This window comes from Zonotrichia leucophrys, chromosome 4, assembly GCF_028769735.1.
Source record: "Zonotrichia leucophrys gambelii isolate GWCS_2022_RI chromosome 4, RI_Zleu_2.0, whole genome shotgun sequence".
In the NCBI taxonomy this organism is placed as follows: domain Eukaryota; kingdom Metazoa; phylum Chordata; class Aves; order Passeriformes; family Passerellidae; genus Zonotrichia; species Zonotrichia leucophrys.
Genome location: NC_088173.1, coordinates 66,269,399 through 66,277,364, shown reverse-complemented (window position 1 = coordinate 66,277,364; position 7,966 = coordinate 66,269,399).

Genomic DNA, 7,966 nt, shown 5'->3' with positions numbered 1-7,966 from the left:
CTGTGCTGTCAGAAACCATCCAAGTGAGTCCTGATCACGGCCAGAGGGTGTCCTTCGGAGCACGTGGGATTTCTTGGCCGGGCTTGGTGGCTTGCTGTGCTGCTGGAGCCCTGCTGACGGTGCCAGGCTGACTCTGGGACAGCGCCAGGTGCCAGCCGTGTCCCCAGGGCAGCCCAGGGAGCAGGTTCCTCCTGAGTGCTCGCTGCTGGGAATGCAGGCATAGTGTTTCCATGAGTAAGCCTCGCTTGCAGGGGTGCATGTTTGCAGGATGAGGCCATGGAGAGAATTGGTGGCTGAGCTCCTGCCCTGCTGCAGAGCTGGTGAGGTGCATGTGATGGGGAGCTGGGCAAGTGCACGCTCCAGAGCTTTTAATTTCACGCTTCCTGAGCAAGCACGCTGTTCTCCATGAAAACTGCAGGACCCTTGGTGGGTCTATTTCTGTATTAAATCTGGCTTTTCTTTAAAAGTAGAAAAGGCTTAAAATGGGGGTGATACAGAGATAGGTGGATTTGACTGTGGGCTGAGGCAGGTGGCATCTTTCCGGTTTGCACAGTGTGGTGTGGTCCTGCCCTGTGGGTGAGATGCTGCACATCACAGAACATTCAAAAATACACATTGCAGACATCTTGCTCAGTTTGAGCTGTGGCCTTTCCCTTCTAAGCACAGTGGATAACAAACGAGGTGTGAGGAAGGGGCGTGCAAGGAGCCCCCAGGCAAAGTCAGAAAGGTTTAGTGCCCCCGGACAGCAGGTCCCCATTCAGGCCCTGACTGCAGTCTCATGTCATGTTAACATCACATAACTGGGGCTGATGTGCTCCCAGAAGGACTAATTAGTTTTGATTTTGGATGATGCTGATGTGGCCAGACCATTTCCAGCTCTGAGGTCAGCTCTGGGATCTGTGCACTGTGCTTTGTGCTGCTGTGCTTCCAGGTGTCCACAGAAAGACACTGCTCCTCCACTTTAAGTGAAGTGCAAGGAAAGAAAGGTAGTACTGAATGTAGCAAAGCTGTTGGGTTTGTAAATGTCATTTTTTCCCCTTTCCACTAATTCACTGACTGCCCTAAAGCCCTAAACACCACCCTGGAGCTACAAATCCTCACCAGATTTCTAGTCCTTACCTGGCTTTTAATCCTTTAAACTCATTTTCCCCCATCTAGCAGATAGCACATGGAAAACTTTGTGCTCACGGTCATACTCCCTGCACGGATGTGAGTGCAGTCCAAGCAAATAAATCCTGAGTGCAAGCATTCATACATGGAGAACTTCACACTCGGAAACATGACCACACTAAACTGCTGCCAGAGTTTTAAAGGCAGCTTTTGAAAATATTGGCCCTACATCTTGTGTTTCTGCAGCAAATGGTTTGATTCATCAGGGGAACACCAGCTAGCTGCTCATCAGACTCTGTGTCCTGGAGATGCAGGGAGCAGAGAGGTTGGATGGAGACAGCTCTCTGCTTGTACATAAATACACCCTGGACTGATTATCTACCAGAGGAAAAGGAAATCTTTATGATTTCTGCCTTTATTTGCCATGTCTCTGTAATTACAAAGACTTGATATAGAAGAATATCTTTCAATATATGAAGCATATGCTCCCCAGAAACACTCAGCAGCAATGTTTTTGGCTCCTGTGACTAATGCTTGCAGAAGGTTCAATTTCCTGACCGTCAGCACCAGCTTTTACTAAGAATGAACATTTTCCCTTTCTTTTTCCCCTCAGTTCCCAAAGTATTATTGATAGTTGATTATGACTATTTTATGTGAGGTCACTGCAATTAGTTTTGAACTGCAGACCTGCAAATGTGCAGTCTGTAAAACTCAGGTCAGTATTGAGGCAGTGTATGTCTGTAAGCCACGCTGAGGCTATAAACTCCATCGTGGAGAAGTCAGGAGACTCCAGAGTGGAGATCTGATCTCCAGTGTTCCTTTAGCTTTTATAAATATATGCCTTGTGGAGGACTCGTGACCATTTTGCAGCGTTTTTGTGCAGGATCTGCTCCTTTCAGCTCACCAAAGAGGCGCTGCTCTTGCAAGGAGCACGCACCCTCATTTCATGACAGCCTCGGGGTTGCTCCAATGTGTGCTGCCGATGAGGTGGGACAGCTCTGCCCTCTCAGCCTGGCTGCTTGGAGCCTGCTCACCCCACAGCTCCCTTCTCTCTTCTGCTGGCTCAAGGCTGTCCATGGCTCCGGCCAGCCTGTCTCACTTTCAGCCCTCCCAGCCTTCTTCCAAAACAACTCCCTTGCTTTCGTCTGTGCAGCAAGCCCAGGAGTGATTTATGGTGTAATTAATGAGTTATATGCCATTAAAACGTGTGTCACAGAAAGGGGTAGAGCAATGGGATCTTCTGCTTCCTTGCAAAGACCCCTAAAGTTAAACCCATGGTTTACACTCTCTTATGTGTTTGGGATGGGGGCCAGGGTGTTTGGAAAAAGTTCTTCACTGGAAGCACTGGAGTGGGGTCCCCAGGAAAGTGGTGGAGTGTCCATCCCTGGAAGTGTTCAGAAAACAAGCAGGTGAGGCATTTTGTGATCTGGCTCATATTGGTATTTGGTCAAAAGCTGGACTTGGCCTTTTCCAGCTTTAATGATCCTTGATTCCATGGTTTTATCAGAGGGAACATCCTCATGGGGACAGGACCTCCATTTTACTACCCACCAGTGTTTGAAGTAAATGATCTCTCCATGCACAAAACCCATCCCTGGCGCTCTGACATCCCTGACACACCAAACCGGTTTCTTGTACTTAATGTTGAGAAATCCCTTGGGCTTCAGAAAGATCCAGCACACTGATGCCCCTAAATCACACTTGTTTCAATATTGATACAAAAGGACATGGATTTTATAAGATATTGGTGTGTTGTGGGTTAAAATTTTTGAAGTAGTGTCTTGGGCAAGCTTATTCTATGTGTCACTTTGGGTTAAATTTTATCCCCCCCCAGCCCTTAACTTTTATAACACATTTTGATTCAATCAGGATTTGCTTGAATGCACCTGGTTATATCTGAGGGCAGCATTTGCCCTTCTCTGCTGCTATGTGTGGTTACACTTAAAGTGATCCTTGAAGGAAAAGGTGCACTAATAACAGTAAAACTAAATTGCCAAATACCTATCAATGACAAAGTGTTGTGGAAAACACTTTGATCTGAATAAAACACTTAGCTCTACACAAAATGAAATATTGTCTGATACCTAGGCCTTTTCATAAGCAAGTGGAAACAAATGTAATTATGATAGGCAGAGAGAAAAATCAATGTTTTGATTTGAAAATTAGCCTTTTCTGGATTGTTTTTTCTGGCTGAGACAATCTGACAGCATTTTATGAAATATTTTGATCTGCTTGACATTGTCTCCCTTTTTTTTTTTTTTTTTTAAACCAAAAAGTTGTATTTTTGGCTGAAAATTTTTACTGTATCCAGAAAGGGAAATTGTTTTGTCAAGGGTATTGTAAAAGGCCCTGTGTTTCATTGCCTTTTAATGGAACCTTAATAGAAGTTGGCAGTGCAGATGACGAAGCTGGAAGGCTGCAGTGAAATTCGAACAATCAGAAATTGTTTGGAGGTTCATGACCATGAGAGAGCCCTTGAAGCCCATAACTATTCACTGGGCCATAAAAGTGGCTGATCTCATTTCTGCCCATCACGTCCCATCCTCACAAGGAGCCCATGGGGGACCATGCTGTGCCTATTGATTTTAGATGGAAGATGTGCAGATACTGCAGTGAGGACAGGAAAGATCAGCTTCACCAAAAAATGCATTGAAATCTGGAAAAGCTCTTGGGCCTGTGAAGGAGAGGATAAATTTAATCAATGTCAATGTCTCCTGCCGATTCAGAAAAGCCTGACTATGCATTAAGCTGTGATGACCTCTGGCAGACTTTTAATCTAGATGTGAGCATTTTAACTTCCTTTGTAATGAGGAGCATGGCTTCTAAATCCTCTGAAACAGTTGCATCTGAATGGGTTTATGCTACTTGCAGCTCCCATTGCACCCTCTGGAAATTCCTTTGCTGGAGTATTCCTGAAACCAAAGTTAGAAGAAATATTCCCCAGGGATGGCACTGCCTGGACTGGTGCTCCTCTTGCTCTCCTGCACTGGTTATTTGTTTCTCTTCATTGCTATTACATATCCCAAGGCTTTTAGCTCCTAGTCTAGTGTTTTGTCTATTGCAGAACCTTTAATAATGGTTATTTCCTGGTAGTGAATGCTGAACTTGGTCTAGGGGGACCTGTTTGTAGCACAGTTTTCCTCAATTACCCAAAATTTACACAGCAATTCCAAGCTTATTATATGGGGCATAGTATGTAATTACAGGCATAACATATTAGGTCCTAATAACAGCAAATATATCATTACACAAATCATTCATGTTCCTGTGCTGATATTTTTATATGGAGTGGGTGAATACAATTACTAATAATGACAATGCCCATCTTACAGCTGCAGTGTAATTGGTGCCACTGTGACATGAAGCAGGGCAGGGGCAGGAGAGAGGAAACTTCCACTGAAATATGGTTGAGTCCATGAAATACCACATCCAAGAAAACCAAGGTGGGAACCCTCTCTTTATAGTTTATATATGAGAATTTGATTCATCAACACCCAGGAAGAGGAATCCACATTTTCTTGCTTTGATGATGGATCTCCTAGTTATTTATGGGAAGGAGGAGATGGTTTTCAAGACCCCAGAGTTGTGGAGGGAGAGAAGGAATCCTATAAATGCAGCAGCAAAGGCAGATGACGCAGCAGATCACCAGGTGAGCTGTTGTCGCAGACATCCTTTCATTCAAAATCCTTTCTTAGGATTTTTCCTCCTGAGAAGCTGAGAGGCCTCAGGAAAAAAATATAAACAATGGTTATCTGCTGCTGTGGAATGCAACAGGTGCATCTGTGATTGGCCCATCTTGGATGTTTGTAATTAATGGCCAATCCCAGCCCAGTTAGCTTGGACTCTCTGTCCGAGACACAAACCTTTATTATTCATTCCTTTCTATTCTTAGCTTAGCTAGCCTTCTGAGATGAAACTTTTCCTTCTATTCTTTTAGTATAATTTTAATGTAATATATATCATAAAATAATAAATCAAGCCTTCTGAAACATGGAGTCAAATCCTCGTCTCTTCCCTCACCTGAAAACCCCTGTGAACACTGTCACAAGCTGTGTCTCACCTTCCAGCTTGGAAAAGCTGGGCTCAGCCCAGGATTTGTAATAAAAGTGCTTTGAGTCACAGTAGAGCTCCCCTAAAAGGTGATCCCTGCCAAAGGTACGTGGCTTGTAGGGAGGTGTTGGTGCTGGCATCTGTCAGACAGCCCTGGGTGGGGATTAAGGACACAGGAAGGGTTCAAGGCCAGTCCTGACCTTTGCATACAACTCTGTGAGGGATTTGTGTTCATACATGTGGGTTTATGAGGCTTTATGTGTGATTTGGGTTGATGCACATTGGTTAATGGGTTGATTAGCACTGCTGTCCCAGACTCCAAGATGCCCCATCTCAGCACGAGGGGGAGGGTAGAAACAATGCAGATTTCTTTTTCCTGTACTACTATATCAAAAAGTTCAGGCAGTGATTTTTGTTTCAACATCTACATATTTATATCTGCTGCACAGTTTAGGCTGAGATTTGCTTCCTTTGCTGACAGGCTAACCTGCTTTCTGGGCTCTGTCTGCAGCAGCCCACCAGCACCTTTGCCAACACTAACCTGGATTTACAATGCTGAGCCCCCATTCTCCACAGCAGCAGGACAAGGGCCAGCCACTCTCATTCTGCACAGGTCTCCAGAGCACTTCAAGTGACAAAAGGAGGAGAAAAAACCAACATGCTTGGGTCTGCCCTGAGGCACGTCCTCGGGGGCACATTGTTGGGAGTTATTAACAGGACCTGGTTTGCACTTGGCCACCTTGGTTTGGGCAGAAAGTTTCTGTTTTGGCCATATTTTGGTATGGAGATATCCTAGTTAGAGAAGAGATGATGAATGGGAACCATGGCAGCCAGAACCAGCCTGCCAAAGGGATTTTACCCAGCCATGCAAAGACTGATGGGTTAGCCTGAGTATTTCTATTGATGTGGGGCAAGAGGGAGGAGATGCTCAGCTGAGCCTGGTGAGCATTGTTATACAAATGTGGTTGTGTTGGTCTAGAAATCATATAATCATAGAATATCCTGAACTGGGGAGGACCCACAAGGATCATCAAAGCTCAACTCCCTGCCCTACACAGGAGAAGCCCAAAAAGCCCACAGTGTGTCTGGTAGCATTATCCCAACACACCTCAAACTCTGCCAGGCTTGGTGCTGTGGCCACTTTGCTGGGGAGCCTGTTCTAGTTCCCAGCATCTTCTGGGTGATGTGCATTTTCTTAAAATCCAAGCTAAACATCCCGACACAACTTCATGCTGTTCCTTTAGGTCCTAATGGTTACAACCAACACTGAAAGCCACTTTGGGCTCAGTGTTCAAGGATAGAAATGGTAAGAAAAAGTCATATTTCTCCTCTGCATCTCTACTAACCCCACCAACCATGAGCAACAGGAAACCCTCAAAAGAAAGGAATCTGGCTTTATGGGGCAGATTATTCCACAAATTTTTGAGACTTCATGGACAGCTTTCATAGACTGCCTTTCAACCCTTGGCAACTTCAAGTGTTATATAAGTGGTCATACAAAACCTGGCTTGAAAAAGTTTGGATTTAGGGGTGTCTGCAGGACAGAGCTCCTTGTGCAAGAAGGACTTGGCAGCTGCAAGGACATTATTTAACAAGCAGGTAAAAGGTGACTGCTGCTGCAAATCCTGAGCAGTACTTGGAACAAGTGTTGGCAGTGTTGTCACTTTTATAAGAGGATCCTTTGGTTTGGTATAAACTTGGCCACTGAATTCCTTCAGCAATTGCTAGATCAGAATTAAGGGGAAGAGCTGATGCCCTTCACCCACCACAACTGGCACCTTTGCAGTGGGTGCAGTGCTTTACAGCCAGGCAATGTTACTGTGTTGGTGTGTGAATTCTGATTTAATATGGCATCTGGGTCTAATGTGGCATTCAGCATCTGTGAAAAACCCAAATATCTCCCCTTCACACAGTGAACATCATGCCCCTGGTCCCACAGTGGGTCAGGGTCAGTGAGCAGAGCTGGCACCCTTTGTGGGCTGTGTGTCCAAGGCTCCTGTGCCCTCCCATCCAATACGTGGAGCTGGGAGCCGGCGCCAACTGGGAGCAAAGGTTTTGGCTCTGCTGGCCCCAGGGAGGCGACGGCACGAGGGCTGTTTTGCTTTTCCAGCATGATAACAAACATCATCCCCCTGTTATCTGCAGAGACAGAGACCTCTCGGGGAGGGGAGGAGCGCGGCAAGGTCAGCTCTGTACCTCAGCTGACACCACTGCCCATGAAAGCTCCATGGCAGCGCTCAAACCCACATGTTTGCCACCCTTTGGTAAACATTTATCCTTCTTGTTGTTGTCAGGGCTGGCTGGTGGGGCTGGGCCGAGGTGCAGGGGCAGTGGCAGGGGTGGCATTGCTGCTCCTCTCACCTTGCCTGACCTCCCTGTGTGAGATTCAAAAGCACCCACACATCCTCTTCAGAGCCTTGCTCACTAAATCAGGCAAACCAGTTTAATTTTTTAGCTTTTAGGGACTTTCTCTCTGCCATCTCCCTGCCATCTGGGAATACCAGGGAATATTTAAGGAAAGTGAATCTGGGAATTTTTAAGTGAGCAACATAATCCCAAGGGTTAATATTTCCCTAATCAGGGGGACAAAAAATACTGTGTGACCTCAAGCCCCAGTTGCAACCCAGTGATGCTGTCCAGCTTGTGACTTACGTATTTGCAGCAAATTCCTTATCTATAACAGGCATTGAAAGGGAAAAAAAGGGTAAATAAAGCCTATCAGCAGTATTGTATCGTTGGCTCTCCCTGCAGACCTTGCTTTACTGACAATTATTAACCCAAACTGAGAGCCATTGCAGAACTCATA